Source organism: Phoca vitulina, unplaced genomic scaffold, assembly GCF_004348235.1.
Source record: "Phoca vitulina isolate PV1807 unplaced genomic scaffold, GSC_HSeal_1.0 scaffold2, whole genome shotgun sequence".
Taxonomy (NCBI): Eukaryota; Metazoa; Chordata; class Mammalia; order Carnivora; family Phocidae; genus Phoca; species Phoca vitulina.
This window is the reverse complement of record NW_022589705.1, coordinates 60,723,066-60,742,623: the sequence shown is the minus strand read 5'-3', so window position 1 is coordinate 60,742,623 and position 19,558 is coordinate 60,723,066. Positions and strand designations below refer to the sequence as shown.

Here is a 19,558-nt window from a genome sequence, read left to right as displayed (position 1 = left end):
CTAGGAGAGCAGGAAAGCTGGTGAACACCACTAACACCTTCCTTCTTTCTCCAAGGCATGCTTAGATATAGGCTCAGCAGCCGCCTTCTAGATCACCACACTGTGAGCAGGGAGCATGACACAGAAGGAGTGTGACTTCTAATTCACCAAGTTTAAGGCTGGGCATGACCTTGAGCAGTTTATATATACTTTCTGAATCTCAGTTCCCAGATCCAAAAAATGGGAATAATATCTGTCTTGTTAGGTGATTTTGAGGGCTAAGTGGGATAACTTTTGGAAAGTGCTCAAGTACAAAGTTGTTATATATATGGCATATACATAAGTCCAATGAATGTGAGTTCTTTCCTCCCCCCTCCTCTCAGGAAAATGTGACCAGCAAATGAGATAATGACTATTAGGCTGCTTTTGCAAATGTAAAGAACACTGCACAACTGAGGAGTCAGACATCTGGAATTCAGGGTGGGGGAATACCTTACTTTTCTTATTTCAGGTCTTATTTCCAGTTTCTTCAGCAAACTCTTCATCATTTGTAAGAAGGCAATTGTCAAAGATGCTACCTGATTTTACCTGTTGAAATGAGAACAGTGGGATTAGAATGAGGTTGAAGGGCTTAAAAATTCACTTGCTAAGTGCAAATTCAAAGGCCATGGGCCCAGAGATTTTAATCAATAATTGAGGCAGAATGGGGGAATACAAAGGTGATTAATAATATAGAGGGTCCAAAATGTTGTACCACCTTAGCTGATCCACTCTAGAAGGAAGTTAATTTACTAGTTCCCAAGATTTGTGTTCCTCAAACCTCTGACCACTATTATGAAGAGATTTTCATCACTTTACTAGGCTCCAAATTGCTGCCCAGTGGCTCTTGCCCCAGCTCATACTGATGGGACCCACCTTTGATGCCACTTGGAGATGCCCTTTTAAAGATTCTCTCTTTAATGTAATCAGAAAAATGAAGAGAACAAAAGAAAAAGGTTTGACAAGAAGTATGAGCAGAATTTAGATTCTCTACCATATTTCTCTGTTTTCTTAAAATAATATATTTAGTATTTATAATTAAAGGAAAAGATGAACTAAGTCAATGGCATATATATAAGTCCAGTGTGTGTTAATTTAATGATAAAGGAACAGAATACAGTGAGCATGAGTCATCGAGTCAGACAGACCGGCTCAACCACATACTAGCTGTATGACTTTGGGCAAATTACTCAACTCCCCTGAGCCTCTTCCCTCATAAGTAAAATATTGAGAATAACTCCCTTGCAGTGTTGTCATAAGAATTAGAAATAATATATGTAAAACACAGTGTCTGGCAGATAATAGTCACTCAGTAGATGGCAATAATTATCATAACTTTTCAATATCTGGATCTGTTTCAGAAGGAGCAAAAAGAGGGTCATTCTGTATTTCTTTGCTTTAGCAGTATGTTAGTTAATTGTGTGGGAGCAGTTGTGTGACCCAAAGAAAGTTTGCAACATGAGTTATCATGTGTCCCCTCCTCCAAGGTTTGAAAAAAGTTTTGTTTTGTTTTGTTTTGATGAGAAGACTTTTATTTGGCTTATATCATCCCACCAACCCTGCCTCCAACAGAATAAATGACAAAATAGCTGCTTTGAATAGAGATTGTTATTTGCTCTGAGCCATTTTTTAGCTGGTTTTAATAATTCCTTGTACAACTTTAAGAGATTTTTTTACCTTTGTGATTTTTTTTTCTCTTTTGAGTTATCAGCAGTCTTGGTTAGAGAACAGCTCATTTATTGGCTCTTCCATTTTCCTTACTCCCACAAAAAATATTTCTAATCTTCCCTGTTCTCTTCAGTGCCCCTTTATTCCCATCCCCCTCACACTAAACTCATGGTTCTGCATTCAATTAAAAATCAGGACACAAGGGCCAGTTTTGCTTCCTAAAACTTGCTAGTGGAATGATCTTGGTCTACATACATCCTCTCTGTGCCTCCATGTTTTCATCTGACAAATGGAAGAAACTAGACCTTACCTGCTTTCTTCATACAGCTCTTAGAAGAAAACAATGCACAAGAAAGCACCTGGTTAGACTGTAAAGCCTGAAAAGTTAGCTCACTGCAAGTTACCTGTTTCCTGTGCTATATCCCACTGGAATCATAAAATGGAAAGAGTGTAGGTTTGGGCACTTTACTGGCTATCGCATCTTGACAAGTCAAGTCACCTCTCTGAGCTCTCTTCCTCCTCATCAGTAAAAGGGAGATGGTAAGTAGTCCTCCAGCCTCACAGACCATACGACTTAAGGGATATCAATGTGTTTGCCTTGTGGCTTAGCTATACCATTGCCTTTTGTGTCATTATTCCTTCAAAGATCATAAGAGGTCCCAAAAGTAAGAGAAAGAGTTTTCTTTTTTTTTTTTTTAAGATTTTATTTATTTATTTGAGAGAGAGTGTGAGATCACAAGTGTGTGTGTGGGGGGGGGAAGATGGAGAAGCAGACTCCCCGCTGAGCAGGAAGCCCAATGTGGGGCTCAAGCCCAGGACCCTGGGATCATGACCCGAACAGAAGGCAGACGCTTAACTGACTGAGCCACCCTGGCACCCAAGAGAAAGAATTTTCTTTCTTTGTGGCCATCTTTTCCCAGCCTCTGCCTGATGAAACAATGCAACTACTTCTGCTTAAAAACAACAACAACAACAAAAGCAAGGGGATTGTGTATCGAGGAGTCAGAACAAAGGGTGAAAGGGTCAGGGACCAGGCAGGAAAGTTGACCAGCTTTCTAGGCTAGGTCCCACCAGGAGGACAACTGGGCTCACAGAGCCTCTGAAGGCTGGAAACCCCAGCTGGGCCAGGACAGGTGAGGGAATTCCCACCTATCTCCATGCTGAGAGTCACTAGGCTTTTCCAATAAGGTGCAGGGACCCAGTGGTAAACTGGATGTGTCCAGTTGGTTAAGTGTGTCGGGTGAAGTAAGACCTGGGAGTGTCAGACCCGATTAGAACCTAGAAGGAAAGGATGCCTGCAAGGATAATGTGAGCATGATGCAGAACTTTGTCACAAGAAAAACGACAATCTAAAGAGATAATGCTGGAGTTTTAGAAATGTAGTCTCTCAGGCTTTATCCCAGACATGCTGGATCAGAATCTGCATTTTAATAAGATCCTCCAGTGATTCATATGCACATTAAAGTGTGAGAAGCATTCCTTCAGCATGGTTTAAATTCTCAGACAGAAGTTTTGCCTGCTTGGAGAGGTTGATACAGCTCAAAACAATTAGTGCCAAATCATTTTAAAATTTTGTACAAAATTTTTAACAAAGATACAGTTTTAAATGTATACCTTAATGTTTTCAGTGAAAAAAACTACAATGCATTTTAAGGAAACAATCAGATTAGGCATATTAACATGACCACATATTTACACAAGATATAGAAAGTTCCTATTATTTATTAAAAAGAGACAACTGAAAAAAGAGATAACAATGGGAACTTGCGCAAACTGTATCCACATTCTTCAGATAGGAAAGGAAGGAAAGGACATGTCTTCCTTGCTTCCTTCCTTCCTTCCCTTCCTCCCTCCCCTCCTTCTTTCCTGAACCCCTGCTGTGCATGTGGCAATTTATATCCCTGCACTCCTATGCTGGTCTCACTGAGCCAGGAAACCAAGAAAGCGGAAATAAATAAAATGGAAAATAAATAAACCAAGAAAACTTCATATAGTGGGTGTCTGTCCAAGAGCCCTTTGGCAGCCCTGTACTATAGACAGACTTCCCTGGCTGGTCAGATTCAGATTTCCCTGGCTATGGAACCTTCCAGGATACACTCAAAGACAAGTTTCTAGAGGCTCTATTGTATAGTAGTAAATAAAGGCTGACAGACCTTTGTTTGATTCCTGTCTCTACCATGCGCTAGCTGTGTGCTCTTGGGTGCATCGCTTGACGTTCCTGAGTCTCAATTCTGTCAAATGTAAAATGGGATAATAAGAGACAATAGTGCTTATTTTACAGAGTTATGAGAATTAAGGGAGGTAACATAGGTAAAGCATTGACCCCAGGCCTGTGTTTAACAAAAGTGAATTCCCTTACTCTCCAAGGGAATTCCAAGACTATGTAGATTGCAGGGGTTTTGTTTTTGTTTGTTTTTTGTATAGATTGTAGTCTTTCAGAGGCCTCCTGGGCTAAGGCCTTCATTCTAGGGCCAGCACTTGAGGTGCTCTCTTCTCCCCTGAGTTGGGAAAGAATCCTTCCCATCTTCAATAACAGGTCTCAGGGGAGAGAGACAGAGAGAGAACAACTCCATGAAGGCCTGAGTATCTGAGCCCTCCTCTTTCCCTTCCAACCAGAGCCAGGAAAGATGATTGGAAGAGAGAGAAAGGCTAGGTCAAGAATTGCCATCATGGGGCCCCTGGGCGGCTCAGTCAGTTGAGCATCTGACTCTTGATTTTGGCTCAGGTCATGATCTCAGGGTCATGAGATGGAGCCCTGCTTCAGGATCCACACTCAGCAGGGAGTCTGTTTGAGATTCTCACCCACCCTCTCCCTCTGCCCCTCCCTGTACTCTCTCTCACTCTCTCTCTCTCTCTCTCAAATAAATCAATAAATCTTTAAAAAAAAATTTTTTTTTTAAAGAATTGCCATCATGGCTTGGTCAATCACATCTGACATCTGTCTGGGTATTTTATTTATTTTTTATTTATTTAAAGATTTTATTTATTTTAGAGAGAGAGAGCAGCAGGAGGGACAGAGAGAGAAAATCCTGAAGCAGACTCCCCACTGAGTGGGGAGCCTGAGCCGGGCTCCATTCCAGGACCTGGAGATCATGACCTGAGCCAAAAACAAGAGTCAGCTGCCTAACCAACTGAGCCACCCAGGTGCCCCTGGGGATTTTAATATTTCAAAATTTTACCACATCTCTGATGATTCCCTTTGCCCAAAATCAGCCCCAAGAATCATGCAGGACCAGCAAGGCAATATAAAGTACTGGAAGGCAATATAAAGTACTGGAAGCCTGAATCTGGCCTCAGAAAGACCTACGTTCAAATCTCAGCTTTTTGTTTCACCAAATGTGTCTTTGAGCAAATTATTTATCTTTTCTGAACCTCAGTTTTCACATTTAGAAATAGGAGATTTCATAGTGAGAATCAGGTAGTATTTGCAAAGTCTCTAATATGGTACTTGGTACATGGTGGGGACTCAGTACATTTTAGCTATTGTTGTTATCAGGACAAATATAATTAGTCCCATTTTAAAGATGAGCAGTTTGAGGCGTAGAAATATCAAGACTCATTCAAGTCTTGTGATTTCTAGCCTGCAGCTCCACTTTATGAAAACTTTAGAGGGACTGTTGATTAATGGCTCTGAGCCCAGAGAACTTTACCTGCCAAAGGTCCAGGCCAAGAACTCTGATGTTCTAATAGTGACAAATGGTGGGGTCAGGCTTACATTTAGGTTTGTCTATTTCTGGATGAATCCACTCCCCCTGGTAATTGGGATTGTCAATGATCTGAGGTTTCCATTGTCCCTAAACAAAGAACCAAAGAGTGAACATGGCATCGGTATTTTCCCATAAGACTAATCAATTTATAAAGACAGTTGTATACCAGAGCAGGATTCCTGTAGTTTCTTTCTCTTTTTTTGAGCTAATGCATGAGACTCCTCCAAGTTCTTCTTTCTGCCTAGAGGGAGCTGAACAAGGTGACAGAAACCCATTCTGAGCCTAGTCCCATCTCTGTGCCTAAGTTCTTCATGAAATTAAGAAAATGTAGCTTTACAGGGAACACCATTTAAGGACTTTGGGACTTGGGGCCATTTTCTTCCTGATATGTAACACAGGAAACTGTGGCCAAATAAAATCATGCTGGTGTCAGTTTTATCTCTGGACCATTTGATAGCTGATTTCTTTAGTTTCTTCTCACTTCTGATAGGAGGTCAGGAGTTAGCCCTTGAAGAGAAGTCCCCCATCCCCACCCCTGACACCTTTGGTTCATTCATGTCCCACTTTTCCCTTTCAGGATCAGTGCTGAGATTTCTGGTTCCTGACCCCAGACCCATTTCCTGTTTTGACCATGTTCCTTTAGCTGCTTTCTACCACTCTGGACAAACCCGTTGTCTAGCGCTTCCTGGACCTCCCCCTTCTAGCATTGACCTTTACCAGACCACCCTGTCCCAGGGAGGCCCAGCCCTGAGAGCAGGGCCCAGATGAGGCTGCAGTCTTATGGGCAGTGGGTGGTGGGGTGTGGTGAGAGAAGACCACAGGATCTCAGAGTTTCTTTTCTATTAATTAAACCTTACATCTCTTCTGTCTTATTTCTCATACCCATTGCAAGGAGAGGCGCCCTCACCTTATACTTCAGGTTTGGTATCAGAGGTCCTTCCTACTCCCCATCCATTCCCTCATTCCAATCGTCTGGCTTCTTGACATTTCTGTCTGGGATGTATTCAAAGTCCTCCCAGTCCTAAAACAAAATGTTCCTCCTTGAGGACAGGTGAGTGGGCTGGGATGAAACTGGGATCCATATAGTCAGGCTAGACCTGGCTCCTTAACCCTGCCACCCTCCTGTCCTTACCCCTATGAAAGCCCAGCTCAAGATTCTGTAAACAAACCCAATACAGGAGAGAAAAAGCCTTCTGAGAGAAAAAGATTCTGAATCCCAGGAGGATTCTTAATCCCTGGATTGTCCTATCCATAGCTATATCTAGTAGAGCTTCCCAGTGAATGATAATAAATCAGTGAATATACTCCACACACTCCCCATATCAATAACTCTGGAATCAGAGATTCAGGTTCAAATGCTGGTGCTAATGTATATGTACTTGGCAAGGCACTTCATTTTCTAAGTGTCAGTTTCCTTATTCAGAGCACACTGTTCACAGAGGCTGACGGAAGGATCAATAATGTCTCAACAAATGTGACTTACTTTCCTCTTTCCTCCACACCTCTTTGGATACCAATATTTAGCTGGACACCTCCTTGAGGGATTAATGCCCCAGTTTCTGCTTCTATTCCCCAGACTTTTTTTCCCAGCCCCATAGCTGACCTCTCCACCTGCTTCCCCGACAAACACTGTCTGATCTCAGGCTTCTTATCTTTAGGATCCTCTATTTGCAGACATTCATCCCATTTCCTTGGTTTCCAGGCACAGAGGTCTTTTATCTTCCTGGGAGGTAGGAAGTCCCAGTCATCCTCCAGAACCCCAGCTGCCACTTGCTAGTTGTTGATTTTGACCTCATAAGTAGCATTGGGGCAAATGATCAGAGTGTATAGGTAAATGTCTTTATTGATCTAGAAAGGGGATGGGGAATATTTCAGCCCATATTGGACATCTTTGGACCTCAAGCATTAAATGCACCACTGAAAACAGTTCCTGAATGCCACCCCCCACATATATACAAACATACTTCACCACATCCCTCATCCCATTTCAGTGGTTAACCCCAATAGAGACTCTGGATCTCATTCTCCTAAGTACACACTCCTTTGGTTTCTCCTAGCCCCTACCCTTCTTCCATCACGGCTCTGTTCATTCTCTGATCTTGTCTGTTTTTCTGTCTCTCCCCCTAGATTGTAAGCTTCTCGACTGGAGAGGTCATGTCTGACTCATTTGTTGTGTCTGCAGCTTCCAGCACAAGGCCTACCCCAGAGGAGGACCTCAGGGAGCCCCTGCATGTACAGTCCTGCTAACAAAGGCCTTGAGCCTGAACACAAGTTCTCTAATGACGCAAGTCCTACGGGCTTTTCTAGACTCAGTTCCTGCTCCTCTCTGGCACTCTAGTTGTGCCAAATTTCTTGCAAATTTCTCAAGTCTTCTTGACTTTTTTCATGTGATTACCTCTTCCAGGAATTAAATCCTCCCTAAAATTGTCACTCTTTCACAAAACCAATTCATGCTCATCTTTCAAAACTCAGCACAGGGAAATCCTCTAAAAAGCATTTCCTGAGTCTCCAGGTTATGTAGGGGGCTTCTTCTGTGCTTCCCCAGACCCTCAGCATACTAAGCAGTCCTGTCCTTTTTTTGATTTGTACCTTCACTGGACTGTGAGTTCTGTGAGGTCAGGGGCCATGTCTGGCTCACTCTATCCCTAGCCCAAGGCCCAACACAAAGTTGGCATTGGTGAATGCCTGTTGAGTTGTTAATAAAATCCAGCTACTATTCTCCAACCAACCTAGATCTCTCTAACTGGATGTTACTAAGATATACCCATCACCCATATTTAAGCTCAGCACTCCCCATCTCCCCCATCCCTTCAATATCTAGTAGTGGGCAAATAGACCATGCCAAACATTCTTCCAAGGGGGAACCTTATCTGACTTCCTAGGCTTTTAGAAACTGCTCCTATGTGAACTTCTATAATTTATAGCACTTCTCTATATCTATTTTTTTTTAAGATTTTATTTATTTATTTGACAGAGCGAGAGAGACAGCGAGAGAGGGAACACAGCAGAGGGAGTGGGAGAGGGAGAAGCAAGCTTCCTGCCGAGCAGGGAGCCTGATGTGGGGCTTGATCCTAGGACCCTGGGATTATGACTTGAGCCGAAGGCAGACGCTTAACCGACTGAGCCACCCAGGCGCCCCTCTATATCTATTTTCTGATGGTATTTAATTTATAGGGTTCTTGTAAGGATCAAGTGAGACAACATACATAAAATGCTTATCCTTCTCCCCCAGGCTGAGGACCAGCCCACATACTCACCCTGCATTTGATGGTCTTTTTGTTCTCATGGTATTTCCCTTGGTAGCAAAAGATGACCTGTATTTTGTTGTTGCCAAAGCCACAGATGTCAGGGCCTAGAAATTAAATCCTAATGCGTGATTTTATATCATTTTTAGGCAGTTTGCCTGGTCTGAGGCTAAGACAGACATAGCCTATGTATTAATCAGGGTCCCAGCAAGAAATAAATAGCACACTCTAATTTAGGATTCCTTGAGGGGAATTTAATAAAGGAACTATTTACAAAGAAGGGGGCAGGACATTGAGAAGACATAGGAATAGTACTGTGCTGTCAGCTAGCAACAGTAGGGCTATTCCTACCCCTATCCTTGCAAGGAGCAAGAGTAGTTACCAGAGCCTGGAAGAAAAAAAGTCCCATGGGGAGGATGGCCAGGAGGGAGGCTGTGCCTTTCAGTTGAGTGACACACCTTTCTTGCCTCCCTCTGATCTCCTGCCAAGGCTTCCATTGACCAAACCCAATCAGAAAGCCCCTCCTGTGCCAGGTACCTTATATCAAATCATTTAGTTCTCACGACAAGCAGCTGTTATTATCTCCACCTTTAGCTGGGAAAGTTGTGGCTCAGAAAAGTTAAGCAATTCGCCCAAGGTCAAAGTGCTAATAAGTAGCATTGCTGGGATTCAGCCCAAGCCAACCGAGAAACAGAGCCTGGGGTTCTTTCTGCTTTGTGAAAACTTCAGAGGCAATTGTTGATCAGTGGCTCTGAGCCTAGAGAGCTTAATGTGACAAAGGTCCGAGAATAGGTTTTAACCTAGTTTTTCAACCTCATTCCCCATGTTATTGCTCTCTGACTATCCTAAACACACACACACACACACACACACACACACACACACACGGTGCTCTAGCCCTACTGGTCTCATCATTTTTCTACTTGCATTTCTATTTCATGTGTCTGAAGTTTTGCACAGCTTCCTCTGTCTTCATTATATTCCCTCCACCTCCTTCTCTGCCTATTAAAATCTAACTCATTCTTCAAAGAACAATTAATAGCCCCTCCAAAAAGCCCCCAGTTGGACTGAGTCATGCATCTTTTGTGGTCTCATAGCTCCTCACCAATATCTTTTTTAAAGTATGTCTTTCATTCTGCCTTTTAAAAAACAATTCACATTGCCTGTGTCCCCATCAAATAGAAGGCAAAAGTGTAGAATAGAAAAAAGCACAGGCTTTAAGCCAAATGGACTGGGTTCAAATTCTGGCTTCCCACTTATTCACCTTGGGCAAATTTCTTGCCTTTGTTTCTTCATCTGTAAAATGGACCTGATAACAGCTGAAAATGGTTTGATTGTTTGGCCATTGAAAAAATTATATTCATATGAAAAAAATCACATTTGAAAATTTATTTTCAATTTCCCTATACAACCATCTCGCACATACACACATATAAACTCCTTGTGATGAGGGTGGATTCTGAAGAGAATAGAGATGGGCAATGATATAGCACTCTGGGGGCATTTAGGCATTTAGGCCCCCAGAGTGCTATATCATTCTATGCATGGACAAGATTGAAAGATGAGAGAGAAAGAGTTGGGAGGAGGGGGTGCAGACAGAAAAAGGGAAAGAGGCTGAAGAGGAAGATTTTGGTAAGGGCTTGAAGCAAGAGATCTGAAACTCCTTAGGAAAAGAAAGAAATGTTTAAGGAGAATTTTAAGGAAATTTTGCTGTAACAAAATGTGGTGCAACACTTTCCTCTGACTTTGTATAAAAACATTCAGTAAAATTCACATTCTTCATCAGTGCTTTGGGAGATGGGTTAGTTTTTGTTGTTTGTTGGTTTTTTAAATCTCAACCACCATTCAAGGTTGGAGCGAAGTAAGACCTAGACTGCCCCAAGGAGGCCTAGTGACATAGTGAGGTTAGAGATGCAATACTCTGGACTCATTATAAATGCTAGATAAAGGTGATTTCCCTGACCTTCTGTGCCTTCCCTCATCAAGGGCTGGAACCTCCTTCAGAGCACAAAGCCTACTGTAGTAGGTACATTCTGAGAGTGTCTACACAGTTTATGGTTCCTTTCTCCCTTTTTGAGAACTGGGGAATGTCTCTCTGTACTACAGCCTTGTTAATGCCATGTGGCTCTCTACCTCTTTGGTTTACTTACACTAACACTTAGGTTTAAAGTGCTTTATTTTCAGGTTGTTGAAGAATTTTACTGCATAGGAAGGTGAATTAGAAATTTCCTGTTTCGGGTCAATCTGAGTCTCTTCAACAATTACAGTGGCTCTCATTAAGACCTCATGGGGCTTATACTGACTGCTATCAGAAAGCTTATAAACATGATGTAATACTCGGATTCTGAATGCACATCCTCCTGGTTCAGGGTGTCAGGAAAGAGTTTCACGTACCTGCCACCACAATCGATGCCTTGCTCATGTTTTACTGAAAACTGAACCACCAAGGTGTTATTCTCATGCTGAATGGCTTAAACCTGGATGAAAGGGCACAAAACTTGGCATTCACTGGTCTGGAGACCTGGGAGCAGAGAACACAGAATCTTTAGGCTTAAATACTCAAAGAACAGCCAGAGAGACCCAGTACTCGGTCTCACCAATCTTTGGTACTTTCTTACACACCTACTATGCGCCAGGTGCTATGCTGGACACATTACCTTATTCAAGCCTCAGAGGAACTCTGCAAAATGGGTATTATCTCTACAAATTAGGAGTCTGAGTTATAGGGAGGTGGAGTGACATGCCTAGGCCCACATGGCAAATAAGGAACTAAACTGGGATTTTAATCCATGTTTCTCCCCCTTATACCATTCTGCCTTCAATTTTCAAGATAGTTAAATACTGTTCTGCAGCTTTACAAAACAAGGCCCTGTTTATCCCGAGACTCACAGAACATTTCTAGTCTAAGTACATTATCTTATAGATGAGGGAACTAAGCCCCAGAGAAGGAAAATTATCCAAGATCACATTGTCACAAATGACAGACACAGAAGCCAAGTCTCCTGACTTCCAAGTCAGCGGTCTTTCCGTTATTCCATGCTGCATGCTGCTATCCAGCTTACTGGTTTGACTTTGTCTGTCACTTTAACTCTCTGACCCTCAGTTGCCTCATCAGAAAATGTGGATAATTATTCCTACCTCATAGGGATCCCATGAAAGTCAAATGGGTAAGAGCTGTGAGAAGCACTTTGTAAACTGCTAACATAAAATGCAAAGGGCTATCATTATTCATGTTTAGAGAGGATCCTTCTTCCATGATTCCATAGCTCTCTGTACTTCCCTGGGTCACACTAGGTTGCAAGGAGGTTTATTTCAGACTCTTTGAATAGTTTTTAAGCTTCTGAAGAGCAGGGGCATCTTTATGTTCCTAGCATCTAGGCCAAGGCCTGGCATAGAAGTGTTCAATAAATAAGTGTTAAATTGCATAGAAGAAGCACAGCTCCTGATTCAGCTGTCTCTGAAGCGCTTACTGCACACCAGTGCTAAGTGCTAAGCACTTTCATGTCTGTTATTGCATTAGGAACTGTCTGTAGTTTAAAGAGTATGCTTACTTCCCCGAAGACCTCACGTGAGGCTAGAGTAGCCAGGGAAGACTTCAGGGAAAGGGCGTGGGCCCAAGTAAAAGAGCACTGAACCCATAAGCAGAAGACCATGAGCAGAATCTCGGCTCTACCAGATCCTGCTATGTAGTCCAACACAATCCCCCCCATTACCGAGCCTCATTTGTACCCAAGAGCCCTTCTAGACAACCAAGGGGAACCTAATGAACTTGAGCGGGATGAGACATGAGGAGCAACACACAAGAAATCAAATTGAGGGGAAATGGGTGGCTATGCAGACTACCCCCAGAGCCACCAAGAAGCTGACATCCCACGAGTCACCCCGTCTGCAATTCTCTCTCCTTTGGAAACAATTTTCCAGAGTGGATTTAAATGAGATTTTAAATGCTCAAGCCAGTTTGTAATTCTGTCCTTCAATAAACATGAAAATGAGATTCATAACAGTAGCCAGGAGAGAGAAGATGGGAAGTTACTCCTGGGGACAATCAATGGATTCTATTTATAGGATAAAAGCTTTCTCAGACAAAAAAAAAATAAATAAAACCTTGCCTGTAGACCTTGTCCTCAGAGCTCCCCCTTCCCTCATTATATTATTTGGCTCTTCTAGCAGCCCTGTCTGATGAGCATGGCAGTTGATGATTATCATCTCTATCTAATATCAAGGCTCAGAGAAGTGAAAAGACTTGCCCAAATTATGCAGCTAGTGAGTCATGGGAGTTAGCCTTAGGTCTGTCTGCTCCACTCTCCTTGGTATCAAGCTGCTCTAGGGGACAGCAACATTTGGAGGTTATACAGTGCTTTTCCCTGTTTCAAATACAGTGTTATATAAAAAATCCCAGGGTGGGGGAAAAGCAGGCTAGTCCAGCAGTAATGAACACAGTCCTGGAGTCAGACCTAGAATCCAATCTCAGCTCTGCCTCTCACTAGCTGTGTATATAGCTTTGGGCAAATTACCCATCCTTTCTGGGGCCCCTCTGCAAAACTGGGAACATAACAGTAACCATCTCATGAAGTTGTTAGGAAGATTAATGGGGATAATGGGTCTAAGAGTTTAGTTTTGAATACCTGTTATTTAAAGATTTTATTTATTTACTTGAGAGAGAGAGCACAAGCAGGGGGAGTGGCAGGAAGAGGGAGAAGCCGGCTCTCTGCTGAGCAGGACCCTGGGATCGTGACCTCAGCCAAAGGTGGACGCTTAACCAACTGAGCCACCTAGGTGCCCCTGAATACCTGTTATTTAATAAATGGACATTATTATTTTTGTGGACAGTTCATTCTTTTCCATCTACTACTTTTTTTTTATTCTAGTGAAGAGAAATGAATTGATAACATGTGTAAAAACAATTGTATAAAAGTCAGAACTTTTTTCCAGTCAATTAGTATATTGCTGAATTCCAGCATTTACCTTTATCCTTTCCTTTGTCTCCATAAAATTTTCCTGTGGTAAACTGAAATTACCATAATCCAGCATAAGTTTAGATTCCACCCGTCACTTTTTCCATCCATCCATGGGGTAAAGAAGAATTAAGGAACATATAGAATGATTTGTGTTTTCTTTCTTTTTTTTTTTTTTTTAAAGATTTTATTTACTTATTTGACAGAGAGAGACACAGTGAGAGAGGGAACACAAGCAGGGGGAGTGGGAGAGGGAGAAGCAGGCTTCCCACTGAGCAGGGAGCCCGATGCGGGGCTCGATCCCAGGACCCTGGGATCATGACTTGAGCCGAAGGCAGACGCTTAACGACTGAGCCACCCAGGCGCCCCTGATTTGTGTTTTCTTAAAGACAGTAAGATGCAGCTAAGGCTGACCAAGCCTGCAGGAACAGTAAGGGAATATCATGGGATAACTCTGATATTTCTGAAATCCCGTTCACTATTTGATGCCTAAACTCTACCATTTGTGCCCTACCATGTGGAGAGGCTTGACTACCAAATATTTGAGCCACTTACACATTAATGCTCCACCTACCCTCCTCTGTAGGAGTGAAGTCCTAAAAACCACCATGGCATTGTATGGTTGAAAGGCGTGAGGCATTCTCTTAAAAATAGAAAAAATATGGCTAGCGGAACAAAGCCCTTATACATATTTATGTCTAATAAGATAAAATAATAAAATCACTTCACCTCAAGTAAAGAGATTAGTAATACCATTTTATACTTCTTGAATTAGTAATGATGATATTAAAGAATCAATTTCCATTTGCCCTTTTTTATTGCTTAAACTTTTTAGACTCTCCCTTGCAATTTTGAGAAGATGCTGATAAATTTGTTTTGCTTTGGCATAGATGGCCTACAGACAAAGAGGCATTCTTTTTGGGACCTGGCACTCCATCCAAACATTCAGTGCCTTTCTGATTTCATGCCTCCTTCTTTCTGATTTTATGCTGACTCCCACTTCCCGGTCCCACGGGGGTCCAAGAGTCACAGGGCAATTTGGCAGCCTGAGATGGAAGAAGCCTTGGGTGTAGCCTTCATTTCATCTCTCCCCACAGCTGAATGGGTATTTCTCAAATTCCACTACCCAATATCTAGTGTTATTGCGTTAGCTCTGCCCCTGAAAACCCCACTTTATCGCACATCCTGGAAGACCACTCTGAGCTGGTTCTGTCAGCTCCTGTGACTCAAACCTGACAACTCAACTACCTCCCTATGAGGCCCAGGGAGTGGGTTTGCTTTCCCCAGTCTTCCCCTATCTCTCCCAAGATCTCAGTGTTAGACAGGCCAAGACATCTCAGTGGCCACCTCACCCACTACTCCTGACGGTGGGGCCCCAAGAGCTCCTTTCTATCTAACGTTGCTGTGGTTAGACTGGAGTGATTACCACTTCCCTGACCACAATTTGTCCCATGAAGGATAAGGATTGATACCAAAGTCAAAAGACCTGTTATATGTTTGGCCTTCGTGTGGGTCCCTTAAATATTTCTCCTCATTTACTCCGATGGATAATGCTGTGAAAAGATACTATTAGTTTCATTTTGTATCTAGTAAGTGGTGGATCTGAGATGTGAACCTGTCTGATTTCAGACCCGGCCTTTCTTCTGGAATAAGAGGGAGATACAGGGAAAAGTGCTATGAAGAACAAAAAACTGTATAATCATACTAACAGCTACTGTTCAGCAACCATATGTCAAACATTGTGCTGAGTGCTTCCCATGCATTAGCTCATTGCATTCTCATGATAGCTCTGTGATGAATGTGCTATTTTTCCCGCATTCAAAAGATGAGAAAAGTGAACCTTAGAAACTTATCCAAGAGCCCAGTTTGTAAGTAAGTGGGCAAGCCAGATTCAGACCCAGCCCTATACAACACTAAAATCGTTACTTTTAACCCTTATGCTATATGGCTTCCCATGAGGTGAAGTGTGTGAAAAGCCCTTTATAACCTAAAGAGTGCACAGCAAAGGTAAGAGACATAGTCCTTTATAGTTTGTAATTAATAAAATTATTTGCATGTAATTTGAGTAATGTCTGTCTTCCCCAGACACCACCAGACTGGTAAGTTCCGTAGCTATTTTACTTACCATTGTGTCCCAGTATCTCACACAGAGTTAATTGCCAAAATATTTGTTGAATGGCTGAATGGATGTATGTATGACCTTACCTTTTGCCTATGCCGTAAGACTCTCAGCTTTACAAATAAGATTGACCCATTTGTTAATCCATTTGACAAATGTTCATTGAATTTAACATGTAGAAACAGTTGTACAACTTTAATCTTGAACTCTATGGTAAGAAAGGTTAGGGCAGAACTCAGAACTTCTTATGAGTAATTATTTTTCTGGGTGAACAGTATTGATACAAATCAAACCTGACACAATTGAAGATGTTCCAAAATAAGGAGCCTTTCTTGTTAGGAGAACAGTGTCATATGGTTAATAAAGTTCAACTTTAATGTTTTAGACTTTTCTTCTTAGCATCATAACATCTAAACATCACAGAAGACTCAAGCCAGAATGACTCTTAGTGGTCATTTCGTCTGGCCTTCTCATATTACAGGCAGGGAAACTGAAGCCTGGAGAAGGAAGTGACTTGCTTACAGACACAAAGTTGTCAGCTGCAGAGCTGAGATTAGAACTCAGTTCTTCTGCACCCTGGCTCTGGGTTCATTGTTCCTTCATTCAACAAATATTTCTTGATATGCACTTTGTGCAAGGCACTAGGCACACAGACATGAATCTGACAAGTTCCCTTTAGGGACCTATGAGCTTCAGAAAGCTCAGAGTCTGGTGGAAGAGACAGACAAGTAGAGAGTTACAATACAGTGTGGTAAGGACAGTGATAGAAGGAAGCACAAGGACAGTGAAATTCAGAAAAGCACTGTCTGCCCTCCAAAGACAGGGTGGACTTCAGAGAATGCAAGCCTGAAGAAGTAAGAATTGAAAAGGCAGAAAAGGTGAGGAGTGGGTGTTCTAAATGGAATAACTTGCACATAAAAAGACCCAGAGGCATCAAAGAGCGTGGTGTTTCAAGGGAAATGCAAACAGTACTGTATAGTTTTCAGGGAAGAGGAGAGGAAAGTAAAAAGGGGCCAGCTCAAGGAGAGCTCTTACTGAGAGCAAGAGACCTGCGTATCAACCAAGGTTGGATGCTACTATCTTTTTTCCTCTGATAAGTTTGTCCTTCACATTGGTCAAATATTGTATGTCCCCAGAGATCCAATCAACAAAAAGTAACAGGAGTTTGGAAACCTTGTACATCTAGCTGATATAAGCACATAATCATATCCAAGTCTGTAGAGAGAAAAACCAAGGAGGCCACATAACCATGATTCCTATGTCAAATGAACTTATCTCCACATTGCACCTCCTACCATGTCTAGCTTGTGATGGAGCTCAAATCCAAAGACTGGGCTAGGGACTCATCTCCACCACTAGCTTTAGGAGTATCTTTAACCTTGCTGAGATTGAGTTTCTTTGTCTATGGAAAGAAGTTACCTAACTCATTGAGTCTCTGGGAGAATTAAATAAAATAGCATGCAACACAATGTCAGGCACATTGTAAATGCTCAATAAATACTACTTGAAGCAGAATCTGTACACATGTGTATATGTATACAAAGATATATAACATCAAAGATAAAGAGAGAGAAATATTTTTAGCCTTGAAGGTAAAAGTTGTGCCTTCCTCAACACCCAGTCCTGAGCTTGGGACACAATAGGTCCTTTAGAAAATGCTTGTATAATTACATTAAAATATATTTGCAACATTTATCCAGCATCATCAGATTTTATTTTGCAAAAGAAAATTTGCTAGAAGAACTAAAGTTTAGTTCTTTGGGTGCCAACATTTTATCTACCACTTTCAATGGAAACTTTTTGTAAACATTATAAAAGACTCTGACCTCTTCTATAGAGAATCTTTTTTTTTTTTAAGATTTTATTTATTTATTTGACAGAGAGAGACAACGAGAGAGGGGACACAAGCAGGGGGAGTGAGAGAGGGAGAAGCAGGCTTCCCACCTAGCAGGAAGCCCGATGCAGGGCTTGATCCCAGGACCCTGGGATCATGACCTGAGCCAAAGGCAGACCCTAATGACTGAGCCACCCAGGCGCCCCTTGTATAGAGAATCTTAAACAAAATACAAAGTTTCTTGAATACTCAAACTCTGTATTAGGTTGTAATGTACAGCAGAGGTATGGGTTTGCTTTGAAATTTTTCTCGCTCCATTGTTTTGGTTCTGCTGTGAGCACTCACTTCTCCCTGGGGTCAATGTGTTTGCCTCTACTCAGTTCTCAAGACCAGGGAACCTACATCCCTGCTTACCTGTCTACCAGCTTATCTGCCCACTTCCTTTCCTTTCTTTTTACCGGCCAGTCTGTCTGCATGTTTGCCACATAGACCATAGCCATTCAAATATTTATCAGCTGATAAAAATGCCTTGTGGGGTAATAAACAGCACTGGATAACAATCTGAGCCTTTCCACCTGTTTCTGTATATGACTAGAGCCAATCACTTTTCTGAATCTGTGTGCTCATCTGTAAATAAGGTTTATATTTAAACTCTTCAAAGAAAGTAATACTGTACACATAGTAGGTGCTCAATGTTTGTTGAATGACAGATTGGCATGAGGACCCAATTAAATAAGATGATAATAATAAAGATTATTGTGATTATAATAATTATTAAAAATAATTAGTTTTGCTGTCATTGAATGGGCACCTCTAGTAGGTCCTCCATTCATTTTATAGGTTGTCATTTCTAATCAACTATACCCTGGGAAGCACATAGCCAAGTCTGAGGCCATTGGAAGCACATAGCCAAGCACAATGCCAAAGTGGGCATTGAATAAGAGCCTAAATGCTTGAAGTAGAAGACCATATAGATCATTCACTTAAATATTTACAGACCTCCTATACTCTTCCAGCGTGAGTGCTAAACATCAAAGTACTAGTAAGTCATAATTCCTTGAGCCCTCAAGCCCTCAAGGAGCTCACAGTCTAATGAGAAAGGCAGGCAAATAGTGTCTATTTTTCTTATTTTATGTTTCTTGATTATTCAAAGCAAAATAATTTATTGTAGAGAATGTAAAAAGCCCAGAGGCAGCAGATAAGCAGTAAAAACACCTATGATCTACCTCACAGAGGTGACCATTGTCAAGATTCTGATATATTTCCTTCCAGCCTTTTTGTTGTTGTTTTCTGTATGTTAACAATGGCCCCTGCTCCCACCTCTACATCCCTGCGGCCTCTGCAGAGACCCTTACCATCAGTGTGTACTTGGGACCTGGAAAGGCCAGCTGGATCCAGCCTCTTTGGTTTGGGCATCTGTCCAGGGTGACTTTTCCTCAGGCCAAGCATGTCCAAGTACCCACAGTTGGCAGACGGTCCCAATCGCATATCAGTTGGAGGCCTGAGCAGCAGGCTGTTCCTCAGCCCTCTGAGCTGTCCTCCGTGGGTCTGAGCCAGCTGGGCACAGAGGCCCTTTGTCTCAGAATGTCTCTTCGGCCAAGTTTTCATGGTCAAGTCTAAGAGTTGACAGAATTAACATTCACACACACACACACACACACACACACACACAACCCCCTTGTGACTTCTGCATCATTTAGATCCTCATCTGAAGTCCTCTTTCTTTCTGCCTGATTTTGTACTTTTACAAATGGCACTGCCGTTGCCTTAGCCCTCCCCTCACACTTATTTGTATCACTAATTCAGTGATTCTCCAATTCAATCAACCAACATTCCTGCATATCTTAATGTGCCAGCCTCTATGCAAGGTCTCAGATTCCAAAAGCTCATTTTACCCCTGAGGCCACTGGTCTTATTTCCTGCTGGCTGACTGACACTTGGCAGCTGGTAGCAGTGGCCAATCCTTCCTTTATGGAGGCAAGAGACCTGCGTTCAACAAGCATCTTTGCTAC

General features: G+C 42.1%; 2 pseudogenes; both read right to left on the bottom strand.

The window, feature by feature from the left end:
• Positions 1–464: 464 nt before the first annotated feature.
• Positions 465–6,646, bottom strand: LOC116638508 (annotated as a pseudogene).
• Positions 6,647–6,872: 226 nt separating this feature from the next.
• LOC116638501 lies at positions 6,873–19,154 on the bottom strand (annotated as a pseudogene).
• Between the last annotated feature and the right edge of the window lie 404 nt (positions 19,155–19,558).